The sequence below is a fragment of the Sciurus vulgaris genome (assembly GCF_902686455.1).
Source record: "Sciurus vulgaris genome assembly, chromosome: 9".
Taxonomy (NCBI): domain Eukaryota; kingdom Metazoa; phylum Chordata; class Mammalia; order Rodentia; family Sciuridae; genus Sciurus; species Sciurus vulgaris.
Genome location: NC_136469.1, coordinates 106658914 through 106675301, shown reverse-complemented (window position 1 = coordinate 106675301; position 16388 = coordinate 106658914). Strand labels below are relative to the sequence as shown.

Genomic DNA, 16388 nt, shown 5'->3' with positions numbered 1-16388 from the left:
TTTCTTTCTTTTTTTCCTAGCTATGAAACTGAAATAAATTTTTTAGATTGAATTTTTTTCCCACCCAAAAAACAATTGTTGAGTGTTTCAAGTCCTAATAAATGACTGAATTGTTCAACCGAATTGTAAAACAAGAATAACGAAACCTTCAACTCGGGGCAATTTGTACTGCAAGGTGAAAGTCAGAGGTGGGACTGTAGCAGCTGTGGGTCACTGGGAAATATGCCTAGGGAGACCCGCAGCTCTGTCCAACAGCAGGAGCTGCCGGGCTCCGCCCCCGCGACGTCACGTGGGGCGGGGCGGCGGGCAATTGGCGGTGCACGGAAGCTCGGGCTGCTCCGGAGTCTGGGGCAGAAAAGAGAGGAGGAGGGGGAGAGGGAGGAATTGGTCTCTGCCCGGGCTCCGGCTGCTGCTCTGACGCTGAGAGGTTGCCCCCAACCCGGTGCCCCAAGGCAAACGGTTGGCTTGGAGGCATAACTCGCCTTTACTCTTCGGATCTGTACTTGTTCTTTTCTCGCACCCTGGAGTTCATTGATCATTATGCTGTGATGTGTGCCCGGGGAGAAACTGGTAAGAGTGAAAGAGCAAACCTCTCTGTTGCCCAGCCTTCTGCCTCACCGCTCTCTGTCTGCCTTTCTCCAAGTCCCCTCTCTCTTTCTCCTCCCTCCTCTTTCCATCCCTTCCCCCATCCAATCATATTTAGGTTTGGTGACATGGCTCAAAACTAGAGTTCTGGACTTAAAAATGGAGAAGCGATTGCACCATTTTCAGTTACTTGATTTCTATAGGGAAATTATTTGATCTATTTTGAGACCTGGGGTTTGTAAAAAGGTAAATTATGCAGACGTACCAGTTCACATGCGCGCACACACACTTGTCATTCTTTGTGAAATCCAGATCTTTAAAGTAGTTTTGGCTGTTTGCCCCAAAAGGTGTTGAAGAGGAAAAGTGTTGGTAATTTAGTACAATAAATAAGCCATGGATTGATTACTTAGGAAAAAAAAGGTGTTTGCGTTGGAACTTGTTCAGAAATAGCTTTGAAACCACATTCTTCCCTGCTAACTCTAACTTTTAAGAACTTTGTTATTATCTGGGGCACCCTTCATTTTACATTATAGAACATGTTGTTTTATTTTACTATAAACAGCAGAGATATATGGGTTGGGTAGTGAATTCCAACAATCTGGAGAAGTAGTAGTGACTTGGGATCATGTGCCTTTGGAAAGAATATGTTTAAACCACCTATTCATTAGGGCTTGTTAGCTCAGGTATTTAGAATGTGATCTAAATAAAACCAAAGTTTCTTCTTGCTTCTTTTCATAAGAAAATAGTTCTTTGCAAGGAGAATAACCATTCTATAGTCTCTAGGCAAGTCTCTAATTCTAATGAACCTTGAAAGATGAACCAACAAAAGTAGGGATTCCTTATCCACCAGTATTACTGTACCAGTCTTTAAATTAGGTGAGGCCAAATTTAAATTTAATTACTGTAGAGTACCAGCATTAAAAATTTTAAGTCTTTGTTGATTTGTTAAGAGTGAAGATGTAACCGATGATCATTGTAACAGAATAGCTAATTTAGTGACCTAGGTGAGCCCACACTTTAGTCTACCCCCAAAGGTAATAACAGCTTCTTCTAGACTGTTTTCTATTCTTATTATAAATGTACCTTGCAATTCTACATTGAGATAGTTTGTTTTTATCAAGGTGAGGTCATACATTATATTGTTGAAAAGCAAGTTAACAGCATTCAAACTTTAGAGTATTTCATTAAAACATTGTAACGGTTACCATTTGTTACATTTTATGAAAAAAAAATGGAGACTTTAAACAGTTTGAAACAGGATGTGGGAAATGTTTGACCTTGGCTTACCAAAACATGAATACTTTTCATACTTACTGACTAAACAATTGAATAGGACATTGTTTATTTTGATATTGTCAGTTAAATGGAGGGAAATGCTCAGAATTTGATTATAATTTATAATTGAACAGAAATGATTCATTTGCTAAACAAATGTACTTTTTAGAATCAGTTTTTTTTAAATTAAGATTTATGAAATGTCCACATGCTGTTTTACTTATTGCCTGCTTTAGTTGGAAATTTTTTTTAATGAAGACAAAGAAAAAATGCTATAAGCAGGATTATGTGGGAACTCTCAAAACAAAACATATCGATGAAGATAAATTTAAGAGATTTTCAGTGCTTTAGAAAAGAAGAATTTATTTATTAACTCCAGGAACAATAATACGTATACTGGATGCCATCGCCATACCTGGTTAATATTTACAGCAGCTGAGCAGCATTCCTTATCATTTAGCAGAAGCCTGTTGTATTTTCTTGAAAATATTATTGGTACCTTATTCTCTTGGATGGGTTTATTTCATTTCAGAAAAAAAGACTTTAGCTATAGAAACAATACTTTTCATTGATTTGCAGAGTAAGAAGTAGTAGTGATACTAATTTTGTAAGAGTTGTGGCCTTCATGGAATCTACATTTAAGGTGCTCAATGAAGGGTATGTTAATATAACTATATGAGGTGATAAAATGGTAATATGTATTAAACCCTGTAACTATTCATAGACTTTGACTCAATGACCTTGGGTCTAGGAATATATTATAAGGAAATTATGTGAATTCCATTTGAAGATTTATAAATGTCATTACAGTGTTATCTAAATCAGAAACATTCTATAGCAAAATATTTAAATAAATTAATGTTTTATCTCCTTATATAGATAAAATGCAGATACCAAAATAATTTTGAAAAACAATTATGACTTGGAAATATGTTGCAATGTATTGAGTGGCAAGATCAAATACCACATATCTTGAATGTATAAATTATGCCTTTGAAATAAATATATATAAGATTCATTTACTCAATAAATATTTATTAAGCTCTTAAACATCAGACATTGTTATAAATTAAAACATTGAAAACACTGAATAAAATTTTTCCTGTTTGCATATAGTTCCTCTTGCATTAATGGGTATATTCATTAATAGATCACACACTAAAATACACACACACATGCACATTTCTAGGTGGTAGAGTTATAGCTTTCATTTTCTTTTATATATTTTTCCTGATATTCCCAAGTCTTCTACAGCAACTCTTACTTTTTATAATCACAAAAATACCACTTTCGAAAGTATCTTCTGAAATACTGTAAACAAAATCAAAAGCAAAGGCTAGGCTCTGTATTTATCTGCCAGCATGCTCATTTAAAAAGACATTATTAAAAGCAGTGCTTTTATAATATTGCCGAGGTTTGGAAAGTGTGTATGCTCCCACCCAAGTTCATTTATTGATTCCTGATCACTAATCTGATAGTCTTAAGAGGTGGGGTCTTTGGAAGATGTCTAGATTATGGAACTGAAGGCCTTATGAATGGGATTAGTGCCCTCATGAAAAGGCCTAGAAAGTTGCCTTGCCCCTTCCCTCATGGGAGAGTAGAGAGAGAAGGAGCCATCTAAGTAGCAGACAGTGAGCCCTCACCAGACACAGCTCTGTTCACACTTTGATCTTGGACTTTCTACTTTCTTTAACTATAAGAAACAAGTCTCTGGTGGTTGTTTTTTTTGCGGTGCTGGGGATTGAACCCAGGGCCTTGTGCATTCATTCGAGGCAAGCACTCTACCAACTGAGCTACATCCCCAGTCCCAAGTCTCTGGTTTTTTAAAATTATTATTTTTTATTTTTACAGACTGCATCTTGAGTCATTATATACAAATGGGGTACATCTTTTCGTGTCTATGGTTGTGCACAATGTAGAGTCATACCATTCATGTAATCACACATGTACATAGGGTAATGATGTCTGTCTTATTCCATCATTTTTCATACGCCCCTCACTCTTGTTTCCCTCTACATAATCTAAAGTTCCTCCATTTTTCTCTTACCCCCCACCCCCTGACCTCCATTATATATCATCATCAACTTATCAGGGAAAACATTTGGCCTTTGGTTTTTTGGGATTGGCTTATTTCATTTAGCATGATATTCTCCAATTCCATCCATTCATCTGCAAATGTCACAATATTAGTATTCTTTATGGCTGAATGATATTCCATTGTGTATATATACCACAGTTTCTTTATCCATTCATCTGTTGAAGGGTATCTGGGTTGGTAAGTCTCTGTTTTTTGTAAGCTACCCAGTTTATAGTAATTGGTTACAGCAACCCCAAGTGGACTAAGACAAAGACAGATGAATACCACTGTAAAAATGACCTCAATGAAAAATAGACATAAATAGGCAATTCACAAAGGAAAATAAATTGGAATTTTTCAAGTTTGCGGGAGGGGAGATGTTAACCTCCCAATCATCAAAGAATATCAGAATACTAATAATCATGTCACTACATTTGCACACATTGTATTAACAGAATGGAAAGCAAACCCATATGTGTGAGATTATTGGGAAGACTATCCAATGAGATGGAAAAATGTTTCTGGTATGAGAATATGAAAAATGAAATATGAAAAACAAAAAAAAAGTTACAAAACGATATGGTAGTTTTGGAAAAACAAAATCGACCATGCACAGAAGCTATTTTATTGGAGAGGAACAAATGAAATGTTAATAGTATTTTTGTTTGAGGAGTGAGAGTATAAGTAATTTCTGTTTTTCTCATGATATTAATCTAGAGTTTTAAAAATTTTTAGAGTGAATATATTTTACTTAACGGGGTGGGGGGAGCCAATCTCCTAATAAAACAATCTGTTCTGGAATGAATAGTACATAAATGGTATCATCCAGCCCCTTTTGCAGAGTTTCCTCAGTCTCCCTCACTATATGTAATTTTATGTCAAGTATTATTATTTCTGAACTCTATTTGTTGGTGAGAACATTTGGACTAGAGGAAAAGCCACAGGCAAAGCTTGATTCTGCTCACATTTGCTCTTCTGTTCCCAGCTGTATTCTGGAATAATAAGCAGTGTTGGACTAACTGGAGCTTTACTTCCCCTTCATTTCCTGTTGATCACATCTGCTGGGATCTGATGCTGATAGGCATTAATTAAATACTTCTTAGTTGATCTTCCTGAAATTTACTTATTCAATTTAAGGCCTTTCTGAATGAAGAAGATGAATACAACTACGTTTCTGTTAGAAAAACAAAGTTTTCAACTTCTTTCTGTAAGATGAATTAAAAAATTTTTAATCTCCTTGTCCTTGGTTATGAGAAGGGAAGTGAAAATCAAATTTGAGCCATCCTGAATGTTGTGAAATTCTTTTCTTCAGTTTATAGTATTCATAATTACTTAGCACGATTTCACAACATTCTAATTTACTTTAATTAGACTATAAAATATATAGAAGGTTATAGTTAGACATCATAATTATAACACCCTCCCCTCTTTTTTTCTTTTGGTACTAGGGATTGAACCTAGGTATACAATACCACTGAGCTACACTCCCAGCCCTTTTTGTTTATTTATTTTTTTGAGACAGGGTCTCACCAAGTCGCCTAGGCTGGCCTCAACTCTGAGATCCTCCTACCTCAGCCTTCCTGGTCACTGGGGTTACAGTCATCTGCCACTGTACCCTGCTATCCTCCTTTTCTTCACTGAAAACTGCTAGAAAAAATGTTCTCAGATGTTTTTGTCAGAGAAGTTTAACTTTCCTTTAGTTAAGAAATCAACATTTCTACCTTACCCAGGTAGAAAAGTGCCTAAATCTGAAGCCTTGTTACACTTTTAAGATCCCTAAACCAAGGACTAAGAGGAAACTAGAAATCTTCCCCATGGGGTAAGGGAACTTTGAAAAAGTAATTGTCCCAGACTAGTTTTCTTCTCCCAAATTGTCACATTTCATTTGAGCAGTGCCATGAGAGAGCATGATGCTCCCAAATGCCCAGTCAGTCACATATTATTTTATCTGCTTTGTATTTGGGGTCATGGTCAGGATAGGTGCGTTGATGATAGGGATATGTGGATAGGGTATGTAGGCTTAATGATGTAGTGTTGATAAAAGGCAGAGATCAGAAATGGCGCCAACACAGGAGGTACAGGACCACATGAGGAACTTGAGAAGGCAGCTCACGCTGAGGCGAGAGGATCATGAGTTCAAAGCCAGCAGTAGCGACTTAGCAAAGGCCTAAGCAACTTAGTAGGACCCTGTCTCAAATAAAAAAATTTAAAAAATGGGCCAGCAATGTGGCTCAGTGGTTCAATCCTTGGTACGAAAATAAAAATAAAAATAATAATAATGATAAAAAAATCCACATTATAGTCTCAAAATATCTTCAATGATTCCCTGTTTCTTACAAACTAAGTATAAATTCTTTATCTCAGCAGTTGAAGACTTCAGTTTGGTTCTAACATATATTCCCACTGTAATCTCCTACTGGTCCGTAATTTATATTTGAAATTGCAGCCCTATGAAACTACTCAGAGTTGCTTAAGCAAACAGTTTCTAGCTTCCTTCCTTTTCATAATATTACTTTTTCAAAAATCTACAAATCTTTTCTATAGGGATTTTGGGTGTTTTCCAAAGTTCACTTAAATGCTCTCTCTTGTGGGAAGCTGTCCTGTTTTCCTTTTCCATCCTGACCCCGTACTGTGCCTTCTTGTAGGACTTTCTATTTCCCTAAATTCACGTACTGCTTCTAAAAGATAGAAGTTTTCATCTGCTTTGTTCCCTGGTTTATTTCCGGTATCTATAACAATTCCCCTCATACGGTGGAAGCACAGTAAACACTAGTTGAAGGAAGTCACCGAGCACTTTCCATGTGTCAGGCACTGCACATTCCTTAATAAACCTTCGTATAAAACTTTGTGAGTTAGGTGATATTTCCATTTTACTATTTTGGAAACAGGCTCAGAAAGGCTAAGGGTTTATGGTGAGTGACCAGTTATTGTGAATCTGTTTGCACAGTTTGTATTCTTTCCACTAACTACAGATGTATTTGTTGCCGGTTTTTTTTTTTTTTTTTTTTGGCAGGGGGATATTGGGGATTGAACTCACAGGCACTCAACCACTGAACCACATACCCAGCCGTATTTTGTATTTTATTTAGAGACAGGGTCTCATGAGTTGCTTAGGGCCTTGCTTTTGCTGAGGCTGTCTTTGAACTTGCCATCTTCCTGCCTCAGCCTCCTGAGCCACTGGAATTAGAGGCATGTGCCACTGAGCCCAGCCTTTGTTGCAGTTTTGAAAACAGTTCATTATAGTATCAGTACTAATTCAAAATGATTGTATTTGGAGAGCTGAGTAGCATTGAATAAATTAACTATCTACTATGAATCCATTTTATAATTCCAGTGAAAATGATCAACTTCTTTTAAATACCATTAGTAGTTTGACCTGTCCATGACTTGGTATTTACATACTAGTCATACTTAGTGTTCTGATCCAAGGGACAATTTAAATATGTATGTTGTAATAATTTAGTGATTGGCATAAATAATCTATACTTCCATTACTTTAAGTCATGTGATGAAATAATCTTTAGCCAGTAGAGAAAAATACTTACCTATATAATATTTATAACATATTTAAAGTCACCCCATAATTTCCAAAAGAAAATTTTTAGGTTTTAGAGATTAAATTTTTCATCCATTATATTGAAATATCTACAGTTCTACAGTTCAAACAAAATAAATGGAATAATGCCTATCTTCTTCACTTATCCAGCAATGACATATACCTTGAAGAAAAGACACACTTCAAAATTTCAGTTTTGTGATGTTTATATGATTCATATTTATAGCTCTGGGTAATATGTGAGAGACATTTAGAAAACATTTGATTTAGTCTATTGATATAACTTTTAGTTTTTAAAGTCCATAGAGTCGTTCAATGACTTAAGTTCTTTCCCTTTGAGCTACAAGTAAGTCTACTTTCCTATTTACTATCTCTTTTCAATTATCATTTCTTAAACATGTTATTGTTTTTCTTTTTAAAAATTTCTGTGGTTGCTCATACAGAAAATAATTGTCCTATTTCTTGAGTATAAGAAAAGTAGTTTCATTGTTTACTTAAACAGTAATATATAGACGGGAGGAAATGATTAGCTGCATAAAAATAATGTTGAATGATAATGAATTCATGGGGAAATATATTTATAAATTAAAAGTAAGACATTTCCGGGTAGTTTTGAGTTGCTTAGGTTGATGATTTTCAAAGTGTGGTCCCTGGACTAGGGATAAGTTGAGAACACAGACTTCAGGCCGAATCCTCAGGTGAGAAAGCCAGCGTATTCACTGGGTCCTAACAGGTAGGTAGGTGCCTGGCCCACTCTAAAAGGACTGGTTTCTCACACCTCTGTATTATCACTGAGCTGGCTGCAAAAGCTGTTATTTTAAACAGTAAAACTTACAATGAAGTCAAAAGTGCAATGTTGGATACTTAAAGATTTGTATTGGCTGGGTGTGGTGGTGCACCCTGTAATCCCAGAAGCTGGAAGGCTGAGACAGGAGGATCTCGAGTTCAAAGCCAGCCTCAGCAACAGCGAGGTGCTAAGCAACTCAGTGAGACCCTGTCTCTAAATAAAATACAAAATAGACTGGGGATGTGGCTCAGTGGTCAAGTGTCCCTGAGTTCAATCCTCGTTACCCCCCACCCCCCAAAAAAATTATGTGTTGTCTAGCTTTATGTTATTTGCTTTATGGCAAAGGATTTCCTTTAAAAGCAAAATTAAACACTTTTTTCATAATAGAAAAGAGGGGTCCATGTGTTTTCCCCCATCCTTTGATCTTGGGTATATTTCTGGACTGTGATTAAAAGAGGCAAACATGTCTTAATACTCTCAGATTGTGCATGGGGAATCCAGTTTTCTTAGAGGTTCTGTGCATCTTTATAGAGGTAGGGAATGATCCATATTCCCTTATGGGAATGATTAATTAACTCTATGTAAAATGAGAGCAGGGTTAAGTTTCTCACACCTGTAATCTAGGGACTCAGTAGTCTGAGACGGGAGAATCACAAGTTCAAGGTCAGTCTCAGCAATTTATCAAGGCCCTAAGCAATTTAGTGAGACCCCTCTCAAAAAATTAAAAAAACTGGAAATATAGCTCAGTGGTAAAGCACCCCTAGGTTAAATCCCTAGAATTCCCCCCAAATAATAAATAAATAAATAAAATTCAAATCCAATCATAAAAGTATTTTCATAGTGCATCTGTATACAACATAGGCTATATTCTTTTAATATACTTTGGATTTAATCAAATTGGATTAAGTTCTTTATATATTACTGGAAATTTTGTTTGCCTGTTTTCTTTACCTTACCAGTACATGTGATCTTGAATATAGTCATTTCAGAATATTATAAATTGGTCATATTATGAAGATACTAGAAATCAGCAGTCTTGAAATTACAGACTCTTAATTACAATTTGAAAATCTGACCCATAAGTCCTACCCTTACTGATCTAAAGTAAAGAGCAATCAAGGTGATATTTAAAATGTAAAACAGTCTTATTTATGAGACTTCGCAATTTTTTTGATATCTAGAATTGTGTATGTCCTACAAAAGCATAAACATGTTTTTCTGAAATAATTATCTGAGCTCTTTGGCAGAACATCCTTTAAATTCTATTTTTATAATTAATTTTCATGAATAAGACTGTGTCCCAGAACTATCTAGGCATTTAAATAAACTATCAAAGTTTAATGAGCTGTATCTATGAGATATCTTTTAGTGATTATCTTTTTGGCTAAAAGAATACTTTAATTGGTTTAATGACATTTATAATTACATTCAAGACTTCTTGGAAGGAACACACATATTTGCCTTTATGAAAACCTAATTATGCCTAATTTAGTATATAACTGTCTTCAATATTAATCTGATGTAATACTGATTATTAGTACATACACATGCCCCTTGTGGACTTTAGCATGAACATTTTCAGTATTGCAGCAGGCTTGTCTTGTATCATGTAAAGTTGTTCTTGACCAACAAAAAGTCAACGGATTGCCTCTTCTTCCCACATCTTACCTGCAAAAGCAATACATTAACCTCTGTGTATGCTTTTCTTCACAAGTATAGGTTTCATGATTCTATACAGTAAAAGCTTTTGATTAGCTTTAGTATTCTTGATTAAAATGAACTGTTCAGATCTAAAGTAAGTTTATATGCTGATGGTAAAAATATAAATAAAATATGGATAGTCATTAAAAATATACTTAAAAATCGGCTATTGATATACTCTCTTAAAAAACGGTGTTAATGTTTTTAAAATATTTTATTCTAAATTTTACATGTTTGCATGTTGTACATTCATAGTTCAGATCAGACTTTTATACAGGTCTACATCATTCTTTAAATCTTTATAAGATTTAAGCATTTTTTTCACTCATTAAACATTCTCTTAAGCATCACCTTTTAACAGCTGTCTTATATTTCCATTTAGATGTATCACAATTGAATAGTTTCACTGAATGTTTGAGTTTTGTCCCTTTGTAATTATGAGTTGAGCATCTTTCTATTCACGGTAAATAAGATGAACATTTTAAAGACATATTGCCTTATGGCTTTAGAAAGGTAAGAAAGGTTTGATTTCCCCCTGAACTATATGAACGCTGACCTTCAGTAGTTACGCATAAACAAGATATGTGCTACATTTAGAAACAAAAAATTTCTAACTCTGTCTTAATTACTTTTCTTAGGTTACTATTGAAGTTAAAAATTATTTTTTCCTATTTATTTGTACTACATCAAATTCTGGATGTTTGTTCAAGCTTTTTTCCAGAGTATATTCTTCATGTAACTATTTAAGCCAGAAGTGAATGATTTCTAATATTGATTTTATAAAATATTAATTTAAAAAACTGATCATTGTCATGGTAATAGGACTTATTATGATGATACTGAAACAATAAGGCAGTTTCACAAATGAGCTTGAACAGACTGAGGATTTAAGATAGTTGTGTATAACTTTCAGTTATTTTATAGTCTAATCATACTATCATATATGAATTTAGGAGGCATAAAATCTTGTATTCATACTGACTTATGTGATTTATGACATATTTGTAAATAATGACATAGTTTAGCAATAATAAAAGCCTACCTATATATATACGTAAGTAATAAAATGATAGTAGAGATGGTAGGTGAACTATTTTATGTGAGCTGACACTACCTTGCTATTTAATCTTGAATAAGCCAATTCCTCTGAACCTCATTTTTCTTGTATGTAAATTTATATATTTAAGGTTGAGTTTTAAAATTTTGAGTTTTCTTTCCTTTTTTTCTTTTTTTAATTTTAAGGTTTTTTTTTTTTGTTTGTTTGTTTGTTTAGTCATTGCTATAGCCCCAGGGCCTCATGCATGCCAGGCAAGTAATCAAAACACCAAGTTTATACCCCTAGTCCTAAAATTCTGATTTTTCTGTTTAAGTTGCTGAGCTTTTTCATTTTAAAATGCTTTTCCTACCTAGCAGAAATCTTTTTAAAAAAATTGTATTTATTCATTTTAGTTATATATGACAGTAGAATGTATTTTGACAGATTATATATACATGGAGTATAACTTCCATTCTTATGGTTATACATTATTTGGAGTTATACTGGTCACGTATTCATATATGAACATAGGAAAGTAATGTCCAGTTTATTCTACTGTCTTTCCTATTCCCAACCTATCTCCCTTCCCCTTTGTCTAATCCAAATTACTTCTATTCTTCCCTCCTTCACCCATTTACTGTGAGTCAGCATTCACATCTCAGAGAGAACATTCAGTCTTTGTTTTTTGGGGATTGGCTTATTTCACTTAGCGTGATAGCCTCCAGTTCCATTCATTTACTGGCAAATGCCATAATTTAATTCTTCTTTAAGGCTAAGTAATATTCCTTGTTTTATATATACCACATTTTCTTTGCCCATTCATTTACTGAAGGGCACCTAGATTGGTTCCATAGTTTAACTATTGTGAACTGAGCTACTTTAAACATTATGTGGCCATGTCACTATAGAATGTTGATTTAAAGTCCTTTGGGTACATGCTGAGGAGTGGCATAAGTGGGTCAAATGTCAGTTCCATTTTAAGTTTCCTGAGGTATCTCCATATTGCTTTCCAGAGTGGTTGCACCAATATGCAGTCCCATCAGCAATGTATGAGTGTACTTTTTACTCCACATCCTCATCAACATTTATAATTACTTGTAATCTTGATAATTGTATTCTGTCTGGAGTGAGATGAAATCTCAGTGTGGTTTTGATTTGCATTTCTCTAATTGCTAGAGATGTTGAACATTTTCTAATATATTTATTAACCATTTGCATTGCTTTTGTGAAGTGCCTTTCAGTTCCTTGACCCATTTATTGATTGGCTTTTTTGTGTTTTTGGTGTTTTTTGAGTTCTTCATATATCCTGGAGAATAACGCTCTATCTGAGGTGCAGGTGGCAAAAGTTTTCTACCATTCTGTAGGCTCTCTCTTCACTTTGTTGATTGTTTCCTTTGCTGTGAAGAAGATTTTTAGTTTGATACCATCCCATTTATTGATTTTTGATTTTACTTCTTGTGCTTTAGGAGTCTTGTTGAGGAATTTAGATCCTAAGATGACATGATGGAGATTTGGGCCTATTTTTTCATCTCATAGGCACAGGGACTCTGATTTAATGCCTAGGTCTTTAATCTACTTTTAGTTGAGTTTTGTGTGGGATGAGAGATAGGAGTTTAATTTCTTTTTGCTACATGTGGATTTCCATTTTTTCCAGCACCATTTGTTGAAGAGGCTATCTTTTCTCCAGTATATGTTTATGGCACCTTTGTCTAGCAGGAGATAACTACTTATCTGGGTTTGTCTCTGCGTCTTCTATCATGTACCATTGGTCTTCATGTCTGTTTTGGTTCCAATATCATGCTATTTTTGTTACTGTTCCTCTGTAGTATAATTTAAAGTCTAGTATTGTGATGTCTCTTGCTTCACTTTTCTCACTGAGGATTAGCAGAAATCTCAACCTCAGACAATTAATAAGTGCTCTCATAATAGTAAGACTAGCTAGGTTTTTGTATCTATTATATGTCAGATACCTTACATACATTATCATGAATTCCTCACAACAACCTTACAGAGTGGATACTATTATTGTATTTTCCTAATGGGGAAACTGAGGGTTGTAAGTCCCACAGGAACTCAAGATCTATCTGTCTCTTGAACAAATGGAATGACTTGCTCTAACCCTGGGTGTCTCAACAGCAGCAGTTTTGACATTTGGGGCTAGGTAATTCTTTATTGTGAGGTACTATTTTGTGCACTGTAGAATATTTAATAGCATATCTGACCTGTATCACCCATAACCAAAAGTATCCTCTGACATTGCCAAAACAAACTTCACTTGAGGACCATTGGTTTAATATAACTTTAATCATCAACAGTCTAAGAACAAACATAATTGCCATCTCTGGCAAAGGTTAGATGACTTTAGGTCATTGTGAGGATCAAGATGAAACTGATCCCAGCAGAGGACCCTATTTATTCATTCAAAGATACTGATTGTAAATTGATTATCCTTCATTCTCAAGTTTTGTGCTGTTTGAAGAGCATTCATTCCCAAGGTGCTTGGTATACCATCAAACACTTGATTGACATTAATTAATGCATTTAACAATATTCCTGTGTGCTTGCTATGTGCCAATCATTGTTCAGTTATTGGTTAAAATAGTGAGGAAGATGATCTTGTAGGGGATGCTAATTTAAACTCATTTTCCTTTGTCATCTCAATTATCTTTTAAAGACTGACTTTAGAACCACAATCCATAGCACACAAGGAAATTTATGTTCTACTATGTAAAAATGTATTTGACTCTAGTTTTGACAATTAGCCCTTTTCTGCGCACTAGCTACATTTCAGAAGTTACTTGTTTCTTCATTGGGTGATATCGTAAATACTCTTTCTGTGGTCTGCTCTGAAACCTGGCTACATTCGCAGCAATGTTTATATCTTGGCAATTAATCTCTGAAGTATTTCAGGTAATGAGGGAACCTCATGAGTCAGCTCAGGGCTGATCCCTTTACCATGTGCTCATGCAGGGCAAGAATCACTGAGTCAATACAGGAACTTTGTATCCCTTTGGTTTCAGTGTCTGGAAAAGTGCCTAATTGGCACTTGGTAGCCTTTCAATACTTATTTATTTAACAGATCTAAGGATAAGAGATCTCCGAACAGTGAAAATGATTTCACTAAGTCAATCTTGATGAATTTTTATCTTCTACTCCCTGAAGGACCATTGAGGTCATTTAAATCGTTTTATTTACATTTATTAACCTCTCTGTGGGAGTTGGAGTAAGAATTAAATCTTTATAAAAGCAGATATTTGAACAGTCAGTGGGAGAAAAGCCTGTCAAAACATATATATGCATTCGAAGCAAGGGGGTTTTCAACTAATGAAGAGGCTTCTGGCTATTCTTTGGAAGACCCTGAAGGCAACTCTGCTGGACTACTCTGGTGTTCTGAGTACTTGTGCTAAATTCTCAGAGATGAAATTTATTTAAAATGCTATAGCAAGTACAGAAAAATTGAGTACATGTTGTATAATGATTTCCATTCCAGATGAAATTGTTTTGGTTTTTAAAGGGATAAGGATCTTTAAGCTGTATGAAAAAATAAGTTACTCAAAAAAACTACCTCCCTGACAGTTTTAGAACAATGAAATTTAAATACCTCAGCTATTTTTAAAAAGAGGTTCTACTTGTTTGATTTCCTTTTTTATGTCTTCCTGTGGCTGATTAGTGTCTCTTTTAGGGTTGCATGCTCTAGATCTTAATGTGAACTAAAATAATATCAGCATGCTTAATGAAAACTGTAGTGAGATACCAGGGAATGCCTAAGTGAATTATGTCACATGTCGAGTCAGTATGTCCAAGATTGTTAAAGGTAACAGTCTGTACTGCATTTATGAGGGATGTTATTTACTCTTTCATTCGTATGCTCATTCTACAAATATTCATTGAAAGTTTACTGGGAGCCTGATACTGCTCTAGCCAGAGGCTATATCAGTGGTGGTGGGGATTGGGGGGGAGAGGGAGACAGAAATTCCTATTCTAGGAAGGAGGGAGACAGACAAAAGATAAAACCCAAAAGTAAATCAATATATTGTTAAAAAGTGACATGAAAGTTATATGAGAAATAAAGCAAGGAAGGAGAATCATGGCAGGCCGGTCATAAACAACTGGAGGCTGTTACTACAATTAATATGGGAACCCTGAGACAGCTTAATTGGGAAAATGTCAGGGTCTAACTTTGGTTTTAACAGGGCAAGGCTGATAGTGGTCGATTAGGGTGATGCTGAAGAAGGCAGTGAGCTGCGGTGAAATTCTAGGTGTATTTTAGCGGAGAGCCAACAGAACTGCTGATTGGATGGGGGTTGTGAGAGTGAGAAGGACCCCAGGAGGCTCTCCAAGGCTTTGGGGCTGAGCATCTAGAAGGGTGGAGCTGCCATCCTCTGACAGGACTAGCCTGCAGGGGAAGGAGCTCAGTTTGACATGTACCTGTCTGCAGATGGGTTGCCTCCTTGTCAGTTGGATTCAGAAATTTGGCCTTCTAACGGGGCATGGTGGGGCACACCTGTAATCCCAGCAGCTCCAGAGTCTGAGGCAGAAGGATCATGAGTTCAAAGCCAACCTCAGCAAAAACAAGGTGCTAAGCAACTCAGTGAGACCCTGTCTCTAAATAAACTACAAAATAGGGCTGGGGATGTGGCTCAGTGGCCGAGTGCTTTGGAGTTCAGTCATCGATTACCTCCCCCCACACCTCCCCCCCCAAAAAACAAAACAAAACAGAAATATGGCCTTCCGAGAAGAGAAGAGGTCTGCAATGGGGAAGATTGCAGACATGTTCAAGCATTCTTTTGATGGCTTGGCTTCTTCAATAAAGTAAAAACAAAATCATCAGTAGGAAGAAAGTTGGGTGCATTTCTCAAGTATTCTGAGCTTCAATTTCCTCATCAGTAAATGGGGATAACAGAATATACTTTTGACAACAACTATAGTTAATGTATATTTATTCCTAGCATAGAACTTGGAATATCTCTGTAAGTGGTAGACATTGTTATGATCTTAGTTTTGTTGAATTAATGATATCTTGTTAATATTGAATAACCAAATGTGAAAACCATAATTCAATCATTTTTATAACATTCTATTTTAGGGCTATCTAGTATTAACAAGGTCAAAACAGAGGTAAAGATTGCTACTATAAATATTTTAATAAATGTTTATTTTCATTTTGCTTTAAGAATAGTTTAAGGTAACTAGGAACTCACTCTTGAGTACGGGTGAGATTTTTTTTTTTTTTAAGTTACCAGTAACACAGAGACATACAGGTACATTTATTTGCTTTTCTGCTGCTTTAGCCCATTTTGAGCCTACACATCCACAAAAGGTGGTTGATTCATTTAGAGATGTGGTCACCTCAGGAAAATATGAGTTATAT

General features: G+C 35.4%; 1 protein-coding gene across 2 annotated transcripts in view; it reads left to right on the top strand.

Annotated features, from left to right (window-relative positions):
• Positions 1–314: 314 nt before the first annotated feature.
• ATP10D (ATPase phospholipid transporting 10D (putative)) overlaps positions 315–16388 on the top strand; it is a 105292-nt gene continuing 89218 nt past the window's right edge. For both annotated transcript variants that reach the window (XM_079153918.1, XM_079153920.1), the window contains exon 1: positions 315–570. The gene's annotated coding sequence lies outside the window, so the exon portion shown is untranslated. The remainder of the gene's footprint in view (positions 571–16388) is intronic.